Source organism: Toxorhynchites rutilus, chromosome 2, assembly GCF_029784135.1.
Source record: "Toxorhynchites rutilus septentrionalis strain SRP chromosome 2, ASM2978413v1, whole genome shotgun sequence".
In the NCBI taxonomy this organism is placed as follows: Eukaryota; Metazoa; Arthropoda; class Insecta; order Diptera; family Culicidae; genus Toxorhynchites; species Toxorhynchites rutilus.
The window spans coordinates 295,647,989-295,664,680 of record NC_073745.1 but is presented as its reverse complement, the minus strand read 5'-3'; the positions used below and the strand labels follow the sequence as shown (position 1 = coordinate 295,664,680).

The window sequence follows — 16,692 nt, the reverse complement described above, 5'->3', positions numbered from 1 at the left end:
CTAAAATAACATCGATAATGGGGTCGTTTCTGTGGAAACGATTACCAGCACGGGTACCAATTCAGCAACTTGCGAGAAGTGAAAAACAGGGCGGACTGAAACTACAGCTTCCAGCATTAAAATGCAAGGCGTTACTCATAAATCGACATCTGAAAGAAACCGCTTACATTGCGTTTTATAGTTCTTTCTTCGTACAAACAACTCCTTCACCGGCAGATTTCCCGTGTCTGAGACAAATACGGGAACAATTACCGCTATTAACACTTCAAATACAACGAAACCCATCCAGCGTGCTGATTCATAATTTCTTCATTGAGCAGACAGAGCAGCCTAGGACAGAGCGCAAGCACCCAGCGTCAGACTGGCGACGAATATGGCGTAATATCGCATGCAGACAAATTTTATCAAGCCAGCGCAGTGGTCTGTACCTCATCGTGAATGGAAAAACACAACATCGGAAACTTATGCATACTATACAGCGGGCAGATGGAGCAAACTGCCTCCATTGTAATATAGCTGTGGAAACAATAACGCACAAATTCAGCGAGTGTCCTCGAGTAGCGGCATCTTGGAGACTAATACAGCAAAAACTTGCAGTTATGTTAGGAGGATGGCAACGTCCCTCTTTCGGAGAATTATTACGGCCGTCATTAAATAACATCACAAAAAGCCAACGAATTCAAGTACTGAAAACCTTCACGAATTATGTGGAATTCATAAATGAAACAGAAGGGCTGATAGATACTGCAGCCTTAGAATTTTATTTAGATGTAAACATATAATGACAACTTTTATACAATGAATAAACTTGACATTGAAAAAAAAATTAAATTTTGGAAAAATAAGACTGTCTTACATACCATAACATAAATTCAGGAAAGTATATGTTTCCGTTAATAAGATATATTGTTGAACTCATACGTTTAAGTACATAATTTTTTAATGTATGTTATGTACATATCATCTTTCTTAAAATCATATAAAAAGGAAGGGCCTCTTTGACCCTTAGAAAACAACATTGTAGATTGGTTATGCAAAACATATTTCTAAAATGAATTTTTTAAGCCTGCCTAGTTTTGAATGATGGACCTTAGGGTGAAATAGAAAAAAATATTAATCTAAAATTTTCCGTTTTTTCATGGAATTGCTGTATAAACAAAAATTAATTGCCCCAATCTTTGTCGGCGCATCATTCAAGAACGGGTCATCCGATTTGGGCTGTTTTCATATTGTTGTGTTCAATTTTTAAAACAATTGGAATCATTCCAGTTAAAAAAGGTCGACGTTTAGTCAGAGAGGACCAAGTTGCAAAATTAAAAATTTGGAGTTATTGATTGCATTAGGTTAAGCAGGGTGCACCCGTGGCCGAGTGGCTAGCGTCTCACATTATCATGCCGGGTGTGCGGGTTCGATTCCCGTTCTGGCCGGAGGATTTTTCGTCAAAGAAATTTCCTCAGACTTGCACTGTGGTCACGCGTATTCTAGAGCTTGCCCCTCGGAATACATTCAAGGCGTGTTATTTGGCTTAAGAAATCTCAACTAAGTATTAATGAATGACGCTAGTTAATGCATATGTTGAGACGGCAGAAGTTCCACAGGGAACGTTAACGCCATACAAGAAGAAGAAGGTTAAGCATTTCATAAGCTACATACCACATAAAACAGATTTGAAAAAGCATGCGTGCAGCAGGAATAACGCTTCGAAATTATTTTGAATGCTTTACTAAAACCCCTTATAGCACCAAACTTCAAGTTCGTTTTCCTCGAAATCATAAAAATTCCACTTGGTCCGGTCAAACTTAACCCTTTGGGGCCCGGTTGTATTAGAAATGTCCCACCTTTTTGGTGCTTAATAACGCATGATGCAAAACTACGTGCTCATGAATTTTCTTTTTGGAACCTTCTTATTTAATATAGTTGGCAACACCATTATCATATGTCAGAAAAATACTTGATTGCGTTGGCGAGGTTTATCATCATATGACAACACACAATTTTTTTCAATTTCGGATGATATAAAATTTATGTGCAACATGGGTATTCTTATTTTTTTTAAATTATGTGCCTCGAAGCGTTAACACCGACCAATTATTCTATTGAAAACTATACAAATAATCTCAGAAAAGCGATTTTTTTAAAGCGAACTTTCATAGGGTCTGCTGGAAAATTATCATAACCTTCACTTTTAAAAGCGTGGATCAAACTTCACTTCACGCTAGATGGCAGCTTTTTACATACATCGAGAGCGTATTTACATATTTTTTACGTCACATCTTCAAAATTTGAACTTTTGGAATACATTCTCTTCTAGCATTCTCTAACGCATACACAATTGGAAATGCTTTTCACTTCTCACTTTTTTGCTTCTATTTATTTGTAATTATTTATAATAACTTCCAAAGATTATACGTCATGCATGGACAATGTTCTTCCTTTACTTTAGTTGAGATTTCTGCCCCATGTATCACGCGTTGATTGCATTCAGAGTGGCAAGTAGTTTTGCCACAGTTACGGGTGATTACAAACTTTACAAATGACCACATCACAGAAACTCGTACACTGACTCATTGAAATCGGTCAAAAAACGCAAAAAGTACCTTCCCTTTTCAATTTTTGGTCATCAAGCATGAATCATTTGAGAAGCTCTCAGGATTAGTTTTCATTATACTTCGTGTAATCAAATCACTGAAATCCAAATTGGCTCATCACCCGAAAACAACATCATTACTGCTATAAGCTTTAACAAACACTTCAGGAAGTATCATCTCAGTTTATCTCTAGTCGACATACTGAGACATTGTTCCTACTTTTCCAATTTGCATTAACATAAATCTGTGTGTGACTATCGCAAACCCACTGGAAAGTCCTCAATTCAGTCCAATTTACATCTATTAGTCTATCTTCGTAATGGCGTCATTGATGCTACTCGTACCGCCTCCCAAAATCCACCAAGTGTTAGGGGGCATACGAGCACTTCCTTCCTCTCACTTGTTGCGGTGGGACCCCCGACACTTGTTTGTTTATCGTTCCATTCATCAGACACAGTTCCACTATTGTTTGAGTAACTTTCCGCACTATAAAGCTGTCCAACGGTCTACATATCTTCGTTTCTCCCTCAGGCGCATCTTTCAAGCCCTGACATTCAGTAGACCTACGAAACAAGCGCGCACTGGTATCGAAACAGGTAGAAGGGAACTCTGACAAAAATTCAATATCAAGGTACACACGCACCCGCCCAATATCCTTGACAAGTGCGCACATTTCCCAAGGCTCTTCCTCACCGCCACCACTACCACCGATCGCTTCGACCATATTATTGCTGATCTGCCGCAGGTACCACACTCATATAAAAGCGACTGTTCTCCAGTTACATTATAATTTCACTGCTTCTTCATTTTTCTTCTTTTCGCTCACTTGCATTCAATTCAGCGATAATCAATGAAAGTGAAGGTTGAATGAATGTATTTATATTACGTCGTCGTCGTCGTCGTCGTCGTCTCGGGTTGCAAATGTTTTTCCTCGGATGACTTTTTTTTTCCAGCCGCCACTATCGATCGCTCACTCGACTAGGGCAACCGGACTGACATAATACAGCGCTTTCAGCGCTGGTATTCCCCCCAAAAAAAAAAGCCGACCGATCGTATAATTACGCTTTACTTCGAACAGACTCGCGGGTGCTGCCCGAAACTAAACGCCGCGGGGATAAAACACAACACATGAAGTAACCATGTGGCTTCCAGCGATGATCGATCGATCGATCAAGCCAAGCGCGTGGAATGGTTAGAAAAAAAAATTGGTGAAACACTTATGTAAAGTCGTTGTGCGCTCCCCTCGAAGTGGGTCATTCCGCCGGAGCAAAAAAAACGGCTTGTTGCAGTTTCCTCAATCACGAAGCACTCAAATCTCTTAGATCACTGCTGCTGCTGCGGCGATGGGTCATCTCAAACAAAACAAAAAGCCTAATTTCCGACGGCGGCGATGACGACTTGCGTATTCACCTATTCAATTCTCGTCAAATTGAAGCGTAACAACGTGAACCCATAAAATAACACGAAAATCCCCACACAATGACGAGAGTACAACACGCGCACACACGCCATCGATGAAACAACCACCGCGAAAGTCAATTTGCTACTAACGTATTTTTTCTGGGCTGTTATTGTTTGCCGGGGTCTGCCCGCTTGGCTCCCCGAGGCCCAACACACTATTTGAGGTTCCCACTCTCACCCCCCTTTGGACGAAGACTTCGCCTCGTCTTCGCCAACGCGTCGTGCTTCCTTCGTCTTCGTCCGACACGCCACTAGCATAAAGTCAGCAACAGCAGCAGCAGCGAAGTTTGACGTTTGTTGTGGGTTGTTATTTGTTTCGGTTGAATCGGCACTCGGGATTCGGAATTGTCGCTGCGGCCACAGAACGAATCCAACCGTTCGCCACCGTTGAGAGCATGATCGTGCCTCATTTTTCGGAAAAGGGAGAAAACGTAAAATAAAATAGAGCAATAGTCGATGATCATTGGGCGCATTATCATCTGTGCAAACACACACATACAAACCCAAACACAATCGAACGCTTTTCCCAGCAGCGGCGGCGGCGGTTTGTTTTTGTTTGTTGTCTTAGAACGGACCCATTATTATCAGCATCGTGTAATGAAAATTAATCAGCTGGTTTTTGTACCTTCGGCTGTAAGCGGAAAGTTGGCATTTCAAGCATAATTTCATTACATACCTTCGCTATGGTTTTTGTTGTTGTTTTGTTTTGCTGCACTTTCCCCTCGTTTACTTCAAGGGCTGCATAATCCTGCCATCAGCCATCACACGACAGGTTTCACATGATGTGAGGGAGAAAGGTATAATATGCCCCCCTGACAATAGCTTAGCATGACTGGATGACCTCCGTGGCGGTTGCCTTAGGTGTCACTTCTCCAAACAAACGTTGTTATCAGATCTTTGTTTCGTTTTTTAATGAAAAAACAAATATATCTAATCCAGAAATTTTTGTATCATAATATTAGATGAAACGAACAAGGAATCACAAAATCTTCACGCTTCTCCAAATAAAAGCAGCAAATTTTCTGAGCCCAAAACCAATAGACATGAATACAATCACTTTCAATTGACTTCAAAGTCAATCCAAAGTTGCGCCTCACGTTGGTCCATGGGGACTGCAACTGAATTATCCGTCTGGTTCGCGCCGATATCATCGATCCGACAACTAGATTTTTTGTAGAAAAGTTCTCTATCGTTGCAAACGGACCTATTTATTGGATCTTTGTGAGCCAGACAAAAAGTTCATTGTTAGACCTCTAACTCGATCGGAGCATAACGTGTTAAGCATGCCTAGCCCATCGTTTTTTTTTTTTTTATTAATCCGTTTATTTTTACAGGCTCAGTTACATAAGTTTAATGGAGCCAAACTCTTAACTATATTTCAACTAGCATATATCAACATGTTGTTTCCTTAATTCTATGGTTAATTAAATAGGAAACCGATTACTCGCGGTCGACTCGAGTTTAGAAGGGTGACACATTTTCATTAGGAAAAGGATGGGATGTAAGGAGATGTGTGTTTACACTCGCACTCACATTCACATTCACGTTCTCATTCACACTGACACTTCACACTCAATTCTTAAAACTATCCTTACATCTAATATGTATTTACAATTTAACTTATTCTAATGTTAGTAGGAAGGGAACCGATAGCTCGCGAAGGACGAAAAGGAGGGGAAAAGGATGTATAAACAATCACACTCGAAGATCGATAGCTTTAAGGAAAACATATATTTGGGACATGTAATCAAGGTCTAACCGAGCCAACACATCTCTCACCGGCACATTGGACTGCTTTCCTCCAGCCCGAAGGGAGTTTTCTAAATTCGATCTGGCGACAAGATACAACTCGCACGACCAAACAACGTGTTCGATATCGTGGTAACCATGGCCACAACCGCAGAGATTGCTGTCGGCAAGATTAAAACGAAAAAGCAGCGCGTCTAACGAACAGTGATTGGACATGAGTCGGGAGAAGGTGCGAATAAAGTCCCGACTCAATTCCAGACTTTTGAACCACGGATTGAGGCTAACCTTAGGGATAATTGAGTGGAGCCACCGGCCCAATTCATCTTCGTTCCATTTGCGTTGCCAGTTAACGATGGTATTTTTACGAACTAAAGAATAAAATTCATTGAAGGCGATTTGATGCTGATAAATTTCGCCTTCAATTGCACCTACCTTTGCTAATGAGTCAGCCCTCTCATTACCCGGAATTGAGCAATGTGAAGGGACCCAGACAAAGGTAATGACATAACAGCGTCTGGATAAAGCACTCAAAATTTCTCGTATTCTTTCAAGGAAGTACGGCGAGTGCTTTTCCGGCCTCACTGAACGGATAGCTTCGACAGAGCTAAGACTATCCGTTACAATGTGATAGTGTTCAACAGGTCGTGAGGCGACGCTGTCCAGCGCCCAGTGTATTGCTGCCAATTCAGCAATATACACTGAGCAAGGATACTGAAGACTGTGTGAGGTGCTAAAAAATTTGTTGAACACTCCAAATCCTGTGGACTCATTCATAGAGGACCCATCAGTAAAGTACATATTATCACAATTGACACGCCCATACTTTGCTTCGAAAATCGTAGGAACGATCCCCGATCGATGATAATCTGGAATTCCATGGATATCCTGCATCATGGACAGATCAAAATGCACAGAGGAATTGATGTAGTCAGGAAAACAAACACGGTTGGAAATATACGAAGAAGGATCAACCTGCATGGAGACGAATTCATGATATGAGCTCATGAATCCAGAATGAAAATTTAGCTCGATCAGCTGCTCAAAATTTCCGATCACCAATGGGTTCATAACCTTACACCGAATGAAGAACCGAAGAGATAATAAATTGAAGCGATCTTTTAGTGGGAGTACGCCTGCCAAAACCTCGAGACTCATGGTATGCGTTGAGGGCATACATCCCAACGCAATACGGAGACAAAGATACTGAATTCGCTCGAGTTTAATGAGGTGTGTTTTGGCAGCTGATTGAAAACAGAAACTGCCATACTCCATCACTGAGAGAATAGTTGTTCGATACAACATTAGAAGATCTTCGGGATGGGCTCCCCACCAGGTGCCGGTAATTGTACGGAGAAAGTTTATTCTTTGTTGGCATTTTTTACTCAGATACCTAATATGGACCCCCCAAGTACATTTGGAGTCGAACCAGACCCCAAGATACTTGAATGACATAGCATGAGTGATCGGTTTACCCAAAAGTTGAAGCTTTGGTTTTGCTGGTCTATGCTTCCTAGAAAAAACCACCATCTCTGTTTTCTCCGTGGAGAATTCGATCCCTAGCCCAATGGCCCAGGTTGAAAAATTGTTCAAAGTATCTTGTAAGGGTCCTTGCAGTTCGGATTCGTTTGATCCTACGACAGACACCACTCCATCATCTGCAAGTTGTCTTAGGTTGCAATTTTGTGTAAGGCAATTGTCGATGTCGCTTACATAGAAGTTGTACAAAAGGGGGCTTAAACATGAGCCCTGGGGGAGTCCCATGTAGGAGACCCGACTTACTGTCGAATCCCCGTGAGAAAAATTCAAATGTTTCTCACAAAGCAAATTATATAACATATTATTCAATAGAGGCGGCAGACCCCGAGAGTGTAATTTGTCTGACAGGACCTCTATTGAAACATAATCAAAGGCCCCCTTTATGTCCAAGAATACTGAAGCCATTTGTTTTTTTTCGGCGTAAGCCAATTGAATTTCTGAAGAAAGCAACGCAAGACAATCATTCGTCCCCTTGCCCCTGCGGAACCCATATTGTGTATCTGAGAGTAAGCCATTCGTTTCAACCCAATGATCAAGGCGAAACAAGATCATTTTCTCCAACGATTTCCGTATACAAGACAGCATTGCTATTGGGCGGTACGAATTGAAGTCGGACGCGGGTTTTCCGGGTTTTTGAATAGCTATAACTCGTACTTGTCTCCAATCATCTGGAACAATATTATGCTCCAGAAACCGATTGAATAAGTTCAACAAGCGATGTTTCGCCACATCAGGGAGATTTTTCAGCAAGTTGAACTTAATTCTATCCGATCCCGGAGCAGAATTGTTACATGAAAGGAGAGCAAGAGAGAATTCTACCATCGAAAACTCGGAATCAAGATCGCACCTATCTTTTGGTATATCTCGAACAAATTTTTGCACAGGAGCTGAATCAGGACAAACCTTTCGTGCAAAATTAAAGATCCATCGATGTGAATATTCCTCGCTTTCATTGGATGAAGAGCGATTTCTCATGTTTCGAGCCACTTTCCATAATTTTTTCATTGACGTTTCTCGTGACAAACCTCCCACGAAATTTCGCCAATAAGCACGTTTTTTCCCTTTGATCAAATTTTTAAACTGATTCTCAAGGGCTAAATACGTTTGAAAATTTTCAGGAGTACCACGTTTCCGAAAAGCTTTAAATGCATTCGATTTTTCTACATAAAGCTTGGAACATTGGCTATCCCACCATAGATTGGGAGGCCTTCGGAAAATGGTGGAACCTGGATTGGGTTTCGTTTGAGCGCGAACTGCGCTGTCATAGATCAAACGAGAAAGGAAGTTATACTCCTCCAATGGAGGTAAACCATCTCTGGAATTGATGGCTAGAGTAATCGCGTCCGCATATTTTTTCCAGTCAATGTGTCTTGTGAGGTCATATGCCATGTTTATAGATTCAGAAGAATTCGACCCAATGGTGATGGAAATTTTGATTGGCAAGTGATCACTACCGTTGGGGTCCTGGATTACATCCCACTTGCAATCTAACGATAGTGAATTCGAGCAAAGCGAGAGGTCAAGAGCACTTGGGTTAGCAGGAGGTTTAGGTACACGTGTTGTTTCCCCAGTGTTCAAAACGGTCATATTGAAGCTGTTACAAAGGTCATATATCAACAATGAACGATTGTCGTCGTACTGTTCCCCCCAGGCAGTTCCGTGAGAGTTGAAGTCTCCCAAGATCAATCGTGGCTCAGGAAGGAGTGAGCACATGTCAACAAGTTGCTTGCGGCTAACCGCAGCTCTCGGAGGCCAATACAAGCTGACAATACAGAGGTCTTTGCCTCTGATGTTTGCATGACAAGCAACAGCTTCAATCCCTCCAATAGGTGGAAGGTCAATTCGAAAAAATGAGTGGCACTTATTGATCCCCAATAGCACCCCTCCGTATCTGTCATCACGGTCCAAGCGTACAATGTTGAAATCATGGAAAGAGAGATCATCTCGCGAAGAAAGCCAAGTTTCGGACAGAGCAAAAACATCACAATTGAACTTATGAATTAAAAATTTGAATGTATCCAATTTAGGGATAAGACTACGACAATTCCACTGTAAAACAGTGATATCTCCGACCTCTCTATTTGAATTAGACATCAAGAGAGATAATCATTGCAAGGAGGGGCCATGTTTGCATCAATTGTTGCAAAATTGTCTTTAATACTGGAAGCATTGAAATGACAATGGTTCTGATGGAGTCGGAAACGTTAAAACACTTGAAGATTTGATCCAAAAGGTCAGACAACTTTATAAATCCCGATTGGGAAGTTGAGCTGGACGGAAAAATAGGGACAGTTGGGGTTTTTGATGTCCCCTCGAGTGCTGGGTCGTTCGAAGGTGAACTATTCCCACGGAAGCCAGGAGGAACCTGATTTTGATTGTCCGCTGCACTCGTTTTTTTAGGCAAGCTAACAGGGGATATCACCGGAGGGACTTGTGATTGAATTTTGGGAGTGGTCACATTTTTGCGCCGGGGATTCCCTTGGGAAATAAACGGTGTACCCCCGTGAGCTGTGTCCGCTTCCATTTCGTCAACTGGCAACGTGGAAAAGATATTGTGTGAGGAGATTGGATGTTGTTGTTGTTGGGCCTGTGGAGAAGCGCCCTTTAAAATTTCCGCAAAAGTGCGTTTCGAGCGTTCCTTTAAAGAGCGCTTCTGTTTCTCCCAGCGACTCTTGTAATTTTCACAAGCTGAGAGCTCATGTGGGGTCCCCCCGCAATATGGACACTTATGCTCAGTCGCACTGCAGGATTTGCCCACATGTTGCTCTCCGCAAGTGGCACAGCGCTCCTTGTTGGCGCAGTAGTCTGCTGTGTGACCAACTGACTTGCATTTGTTGCAAGTCATGGGCTTTGGCACGAAGAGACGCAGCGGAAGCCTCAATTTGTCCACCATAACGTAGTCAGGGAGGGCGGAACCAGCAAAAGTTACTCGAAACGAGTCGGACGGCGTGAATTTTGTTTTTCCCTCTTCCTGGGACACTTTTCCTAATTGATGGCAGTCCAAAATTTTAACTTTCGTCAAAGGGAGCTTTTTAAATCTGCCATCTCCCTCTTTTATTAATGCGCTCGTCAGACCCATTTCTGTGATCACCCCCGAAATTTCTACGTTATGGCAGGGCACATAGACGCGATATTCTAGTACGAACCTATTGTCGACAACAATCTCGTTAGCTTGCTTCCGATCAGCCACGACAACACGCAGTTTGTTCGGTCGAACCTTTCTAATTTCGACCACGGAGGAATAATTTTTTGTCAGATCTTTCATGATCTGAATGACGTTGAGCGATTTCCCGTTGGGTTTTGGCCGGAAGAAAACAACCCATGGGCCAGATCCAGATGCATCTTCTGGATAGACCTTGACACGCGGAGAGGGGACAACTGCGGGGGAGGACGAGGTCGATTGTTCAGCGGGAGCGGGAACAGTTGGGCTGGGAGGCAAGTTCGGGAGATAATCGGAAGCGGGAGCGGGAGATTGAGGGGGCGAAGTGGAAAAGTTTGCCAATTTTCTTGAAGGGGGCTTGTTGAGGTTGATTAACTCTTCCTCTGAAAAGACATCGTCTGAGGGGGGAACGCGTTTAAGCGACTTCCCAGTAGTTAGTGAGGAGGAAACATCAGATTCAATGTCCATATCAAGAGGATCGCACTCTGCCATTATGGCAGATATACAATTATACTTTTTCTTTTTTTTTTTTTAAATCCTTAACCTAATATATATATATAAACTAAAATACTTGAAGCGCACGGTGCGGATGATTTGTAACGGTGCTCCAATCGAACCACGTGATGATCGCTTGGCACAACAGCAATGGTGTATCGCACCACAATACGATGACGAGGAACGGCACACGCTCACAGCGCCCGCAGTGGAGGACTTCTCCCTCCCGCTGGTTGTGATTACTTATCACTTCACTCTCGCAATAAAGAAAACACCGTTAGAGCGACACAATCACTTCAGCGAAACCGATAACGGTATTGTTCCAACACAATAACGGACACGAACAACTTTGCGTCCGGCGGCTTCGGACTGCGCGAGCTGACTGTAGCCCATCGTTGATTGCAGAGTTTTTTTTTATTAATTTCAACCTTGAAGAGCGTCTTTGTCAGGGGATGCCACCATAACGCGTACGGTTAGTAGCAGCTTCAAACTAACTTTGAGGTTTGAAAGCGTTTCTTGCAAGTCCCACGCATACGCACGAATATGTGTATACGAATCAATTCGAATTCATTCCACATCCAACTTATGTATGTAAAGTATCGCGAAAATGAACCATCCGTTAATTAGTTAGTATTTCTAAGTATAATTTTAATTTTACGAAGTGTTTTATTTATGCAGTGCAAGCTGTATCCACACGGTCTTTCTCAAGACCAAAGTACCAGATTCATCAAACTATCGCTATCAAACTGGGCTATCACCCCATTGAGGTCTCCTTCAGCCTTTTGGTAACAAGAAAAAAGCAGGTCCGAAAGGAGTGAAAGGAGTGTTCCTCATCCACGATAATGCGTGGCCCCATTCTGCTCGCGTAACTCGAGAGCAATTGAAAAAATTCAAATGGACTGTGTTCGAGCATCCTCCTTACTCCCCAGACCTCGCCCCTAGTGACTATCACTTATTCCCGGTGATGAAACAGGCGTTCGGCGGTCAACGATTCGATATATGTGATTCGATAAAATACAATTATGGACTCGATTATATACCGTTTGAAAAAAAAATTTTTTTTTACGTTTAAAATATGTAACCTTTGTTAAAGTGGAATTTAAGTGGCTATCATATGTACAGTGGAGTAAAATAGTGATTTTTGAAGATTTTGCTCGAATTTTCACCTGGAATTGTTCATACCGATATTTCAGCGAAATTAAGAAAGAAGGTGTCGAAGAACAAATTGTAGAGTGGTTTGAGAACTTTAATCTGATTGATAGAAACAATCAAGTTCCATATGAATGTTTGGGATAAAATTAATAATCACATATTTAAAATTATTAACTTTGAAATTTTCACTACCAAAACAGTCATTTAAATCCACTAACTTAGATGTCCCACAACTATATTCTGTACTAAATTTACTCATCTTTCAAATGAAGGCAACATAATTGGCTTACGCAGCGTACTTTTTAGTGTAGAGCCAGTTTGAGGCGACAGAGTGCGCAACAAAAAAAAGTTCTATATCTCTGTCATTGTTGAAATTCGAACATTGGGAAGAAGGATTTTTTTCATCAAATATGATATGAGTGATTCTGGAAAAAAAAACATTTTCGTGTGAGAAAGGTGTTTTCTGACTGAATGAATCAAAAATTAAATTCTTCTTTTATTTTCAATAAACGAAACATATATGCATAAAAAACGAATAAAAAAACATTTTTTTTTGACTCGATTATATACAGGATTCGATTATACACAGTGAAAAGAAACCGGAGACTGTATATAATCGAGTCCGCACTGTAGTAACTTTCTTCATTGTCAACCTAATTTCACCCCCATCGACGGTTCATCATTTTAAAGCTCAATCTCAAGTTTTGGAATATTTTACGAACATTTTTTCCTTTGGTGTGTGTGGATATAGTGGACAGAAATATCGGGAAAATTAAAAAAAAACAAATTTTCTGTTTTTCAAAGATTTTGTGGACTAACGCAATTTTCTGCCAATCAATTCAATAGCAAATCCAATTGGTATTGTCAAACAGCTTTCATTTGATTCCTATAACGTTCTTTCAATACAGAGATATTTTTGTTTGAATGAAAAATTTCCCCTTCCTCTTTGATGATTTTTTTTGTCAATGTAATAAATTATCATTTACAGAATTTATAGGAGTTTTCAATACTGCCTTTCGATTTGCGATGCGATCATTATGTATGGATAAATTAATCATCAAAGACCAATTTTTCATTCAAACACCAATATCTCTGTATTAAAATGTCCTACATGAACGTTATAGGGATTTTTATTCTTAAATTTAAACATGAAATGAAACTTCGCGTTGGTTTTCATACCTATGGGTAAAGAGTGTTTGTATACTATTGACGTATACGTGTACATTTTTAATAATATGCGTTGTCAATTGTGGTGGTGATGCAAATATAGAGTCGCCTGGGACTACAATGCATGTGTACAGAAGAAAAGATGCATTACATAAATTGGCCATAACGACACAAATTTTGACATGTGGTCAGCTTGTATATTGTTCTCGCGGGAACAAGAATGAACCAAGAATCAAACATATTTTGTTGCAGTCAACAAAACGCAAACTATCGGTTCTTTACAGGGCCATCCACTTTCAATGCATTCTTGAATAATATTTGAAATAACAAAAAAGAATGTCGATTTCCATACTTTGGGCTTATAAGTGACTTTTTTCGATCGATCATTTAAATTTCGCGAATTCGTGCATTGTTTCCGGGTTAAAAGTGGCATCGATGTGCAGCGCATTTCAAACCCGATGTGAAAAAGGTACTTTTCATCAGTGAGAGCTGTTTTTCGTCGTTTCGGTGTTTTCGGAAACGTTGGAGATGTATTTTTACTAAGATTTACTCCTTTCCTGGGTAGATCACTTCACGCACAAATCACATTATCATTTGTAAAATTCAAATAAATTAAAATAAAACAATATATTGAAATAGAAAGCCCTTTTTGTATTCCTAAGTCTCTCCGGTTATCCTGACATATTACCCACCCGTATTTTTTGTTTCACACTTAGGCACGTTTTTGTCGATTTCGCCGAATATACCAATTTTTGAAAATTCGTTACTTCTGAACCGCTGAACCAATTTCTGAATTTCTTTCCAGGAAATGAAAAATATGAATACGGAGCTAAACTGAACTGAACTTCCTTTGAAAAATGCCGCACTGCACCTGGAATGTCAATTGAAAAAATAATTCTTGATAGTTTTCAAAAAATATAGAGGACTAAAGAAACCGCCATTATCTGTATAACATTTTGGAGACTGCCGACCAATGCCGTGGGAGCAATGATGCTGCATAACCACGAGAGCAAGACTTGGTTCATGAACCCTCTGTTATTCAAGGAAAGAAAAGTTGTTCTCCACACCCAAAGTTAATTTTTAGCACATGTTCTGGCATCCCGATTTATTACATTAAATGAGCTGAAAGATAACATAAAATGTTCTACTCCCCAATACATGTATATCATTTGTATAATATATATGCTAGAGCCAATAAGGGAGCGAAACATGAGACACATTTAAATGAAAGCATATGAAAGCTTTTCGTATAGTTTGCCAAATACACGGCCCAGACAGAGAAAGATATATTCTCGTTCATGTTCTTCGTTATCGTCTTATAAAACACCTTCCAACTTGATTTTATGATGAGGTGTAATATTATCACGCTTCTTTACAATAGCGCTGGCAGCTATATGGATAGCGTGGTCGTGTAAAGTAACTTTGCATTCCAGCCGGCCTTGGTTCGATCCCCATTGACGTCGTATGGACATTTTTTTTGCACAACCCCAAAATGAAAAGAGAAAGAAAACAGAAAGAGATGTCTGCTCGCATACATATAAACCATTTTTAAGCTTTTAAAATAGCTCATTATTTGCACATTTGACTCTCATGCACAGGAAATGGCATCTTTTCTGCCAAAGATGATATGTTTTCTGCCAATGCTAGTTTGGGTGCAGGATCATCTTATGTACCGCTGCACATTTCACGAGTTTGTGTAATCGCCCAACGAAAAAATGTGGTAAATTATGAAGATATGGGTACGAGAGGATAACAAATATTTTTGAAAAGATTCATAAACTCGTTGAATCCGACACTGCGTAAACCCAACGGAAGAGTAAGGTTTCTTACGAGAGCCTATTTTTCCCGAAAACATCGCAATGTGGAAAAAGCTCGTAAAGATGAACCATGGAGGGCCAACAGAGAAAATGAGAAAAAAAAATGGAACAATGTCAAGAGCGGATAAATAACTGATATAATATACACACTTTACCCCGAAAAAATTGGTCGCTACAGATGACCAGCCAACCCAGTGACCGTAAAGTCAAGTTTAACGCCGGGGAATCTTCAACAAAAACAACAATGGGAAGGGTAATAAAAGTACGGAAGATATGTGCCGTGTCGTTTCGCATGGACAAACGACGGATGGAAAGTTTGGAGCTTGTGCGTTCTCCGCCGTTGAACTGGACGAGTGACGAAGATTTGGGTTCATTTTACGACCGCCACGAAACGCTATTTCAAGAAGGAACCACTGGAAACTCACCGTTAAACGATTGATCATTATCCAATAATATTACCCCGATCTACGAGGTGTTGAAATGCTCAGAACTGATCCCACTTAAGAGATCCGCATCTGTTTTCTCCGGGCTATCGATTAGAACAAGACGCGCAACCATTCTCTAATACGAACCTGAAATCGAAAAGAAGAGGTAAAACGAATTGTTAAATACGTTATAATAAAAGCACTTGCGGCAAAGCGAAAAAAAAATCGAAAGAGAAGAAGAAACAAGCAAAGTGGTGCGAGAGTCGAGTAATGGAGAATCGGGTTAATCACATTCGACGCTCTCCAGCAGCACTAGGCCGGCCATTGACCGACGGCGGCGTTGTTGATAATCAGCGACGCTACTAAAGATGGCCCCTCGCGCCTATATTGCCTGTATTCCGTACTCTAAATTAGTAAATTGGTCCGATGTGTGTCATTGGATGCGATAGTTTCGTTCGCATTACGTGCGTTCGCGAAAGATGAAAGAACGCGTAAGAGCGGGCCATCGCCACATTTATTAGATGTCAACAGTGAAGCTCTCAGCATCAACGCAATGTCGTCCATCAATGGTGAGAAATTTGCTGAAGTTTTCTTATATCCAAATCTACAAATGATGACTCCCATGACCTACATATCGCATTAATTTGTTCCGTGCAATAAATTCTCCATGGAATTTTTTAAATTTGGCGACTATTAAAAACCGACACTTGCACAGACGGATACTGTGTATTAGCAGCAAAAAAAAAATTGTTTTGCCAACCATTGCAGATCGCGCGCATAGCAAAACAAGACGCGATGAATATGGTGTCATTTTGCGACGAGGTGTGTTATTTTTCCTTCTAACTCTGGCGGCCTGCGGCGGCACAGCCAATCGAGTCACACTCACTGGTGCACTAGTATAAAACGTAATTCGACACGCAATAAGCCGAAAATAAGATCCAAATCTCAAACTTTTTGAGAAAGACGTGCGATGGATGGATAGAGAGACAGAGAGGCTGAAAATATACTCGAAATGAGCCGGAAAAGGGAGACGAGATAGTACAAAATTTGAGCATCCAACCGAATTTGGCCAATGGGGACAACCATTGGCGTTTTTTCAGAAACTCAATCAACGGACGTCGTGGATTGGAGTATTTTGAGTT

General features: G+C 40.9%; 1 protein-coding gene across 5 annotated transcripts in view; it reads right to left on the bottom strand.

Annotated features, from left to right (window-relative positions):
* LOC129770691 (serine/threonine-protein kinase N) overlaps positions 1-16,692 on the bottom strand; it is a 222,466-nt gene that overhangs the window by 151,422 nt on the left and 54,352 nt on the right. For 2 of the 5 annotated variants that reach the window (XM_055773665.1, XM_055773668.1), the window contains exon 1: positions 3,999-4,130. The exons of 1 other annotated variant lie outside the window; for it this stretch is intronic. The gene's annotated coding sequence lies outside the window, so the exon portion shown is untranslated. Of the gene's footprint in view, positions 1-3,998; positions 4,131-16,692 lie in introns of those variants that run through there. 2 more of the 5 variants (XM_055773670.1, XM_055773666.1) reach the window with 2 other exon arrangements.